Source organism: Cynara cardunculus (genome assembly GCF_001531365.2).
Source record: "Cynara cardunculus var. scolymus isolate 2C chromosome LG 17, CcrdV1, whole genome shotgun sequence".
Taxonomy (NCBI): Eukaryota; Viridiplantae; Streptophyta; class Magnoliopsida; order Asterales; family Asteraceae; genus Cynara; species Cynara cardunculus.
In genome coordinates, this window is record NC_037544.1 from 32,695,315 (window position 1) to 32,697,561 (window position 2,247).

Consider the following 2,247-nt stretch of genomic DNA (forward strand, 5'->3'; position numbering starts at 1 on the left):
AAGATCTCAAACCAATGTTTGTTTTACTAATTTGACTTCGTACATAGGCCCTTAGGCATACACTAGTCCTTACCGAATCTCGGAGCTTTCTCTGACTTATTATCACTTAATTGACATCTTGACGTCCCCCCCCCCCTTTTTTTTGACACTCTAAAATAATTTTTCAACCAATCCTTTTTTTTTATCTTATCTCTATCAGTGTGTTCTAGGCACAAGGATTTACATAATCCTTATTACATTACTTTTCAGACCTACCATGCTAGAGTCCATATTTTACTCCAAAGCTATAAGATTTCATCTGACTTTACGGATAGCAACTCAAGGTGGTAAATCATTATTTATTTCTTAGCACTCTCTGATCAAACAGTTTCTTACCATATTATTTGAGTTTTATCTTTTAAACTCAATCTGATATATATCCTTATAATTCGTAATTTGATAAATTCTTATATTTCTTTGCTTAGACGATAATGAATCATATTTATCATAATTATTCAATAAAGCTAAACAATATCTCTAGCCAAAGTTTCTCATTTCTAATTAAACATGGGTTTGTAACTATTGTGATATATGTACAAAGTAAACTTTGAGCCATGGTGGTAATATTTATGAAACTTACATGCAATTACCATGCTACTAACTCCCAATCATCTGTCGGAATAACATTCTCATGTCCATATAGTTGACTTAACGTGTAAGCGGCAAACTTGCCTCGTTGCATCAATACTAAGTCTACTTCGAACTTCAAGTTATCACTTAAAACCACACTGTTTTCTAGTATTTTTGATAACCATCAATTTTTTTTTATGTAACTTTACCTTTGCTTTCAGTAATTGAAATACTTATTTCTCCTAACCTCAATCCAACTAGCTGTGTTGTCTAGGTGAATGCTGACATTAAAATATGCAACTTACGGAACTCTTAATTAATCATCGACAATAGTTTAGTAACCCAAATAAACACCTATCCTAGTTACTAATCTTGGTTGCTTTAAATCTGACATGACCTCTAAGCTTGTTGGCTTTTACTTAGATGTACTTCTTGTCAACTATTTTACTTAGATGTACTTCTTGTCAACTATGTGACCAAGAAAACTGAAACTTTGCTCTACAATTCACTAAGTTTTCTTTTTCTTATAGATTATATTCTTCAACGGTTGCGGGATCAACTTTTGTTGTTATTCATGCTTAGACTTATTTATCAAATAAGTAGTCCACTACCACTAACAACTATAACGACTTCTTTAAGCATGATCCACACAATATGCTCACTAGGTCCATAACGTTATTGTCGTGTTTCTCAACCCATATGGCGTTACTAAAAGCCCAAGATTTTAAATTAAAGTTATATGGACAAATGTTACTTCAAAATATGTAACATTTAAGTTAATCTGAAATAATAAATTTGTTGTCTAAAAACTTTGAGAAATTTGTATTTAACCATCATAATTTTTTTTGTAATAATAGTGGATTCAAGTACACGAATGTAACAACTTACTCAAAATTACATTAGCTAAGTAAAATTTTGAATAGGTTATACATAAGGGTTCTCAATCACCATCATCACAGTTCATGAATTATGCGACTCTGATGGCTCTAAAATTCCCTTATCTTAAATGTTCTACCCATAACTCACAACTTAGCGCTTAAAATCTCAGCTTAAGTCTAGGCATCTTAGTTCCTTACCTAGTTTGCTTAAACTAGGGCTCTGATACCAACTTGTAACACCCCAAAATTTATAAAACAAAGCGGAAACTGGAATTTAATATAAATTGACTAACACGGGGAAAAAGGTACAATATTAACAAAGCAAAAAGAAGGACATTAAATTACAACCTATTAATCTACACAATCCTATGTCTAGATTAAAGTCGGGTGTTTCTATTGCCTCCAACAAAATGTTGAATAGTTCAATAATTCAATATTCCAAAACACCAAAAGCCTTAGTTACACAAGAAGCCCCATTTTAGTCATGCCGTTAAAAGAACCTGACAACACGTCATTTCAAAAGAGAGTGTTAGGCTTACGCCTAGTGAGTCCAATCAATAACATAAATGTAACTATAAGACCTTTATGTGAATGTATATATATATTTATAGATGGATGACGTAATTTTAAACGATATAAGAAAAGCAGTTAATACCAAAATATCTCGTGAATGAGTCAAAACATCCGAAGATGACGGGGGAGACCCGATTTACCGTTGATTATGACAGACACAAAGTAAGTCATAGATCAACGTTATAGA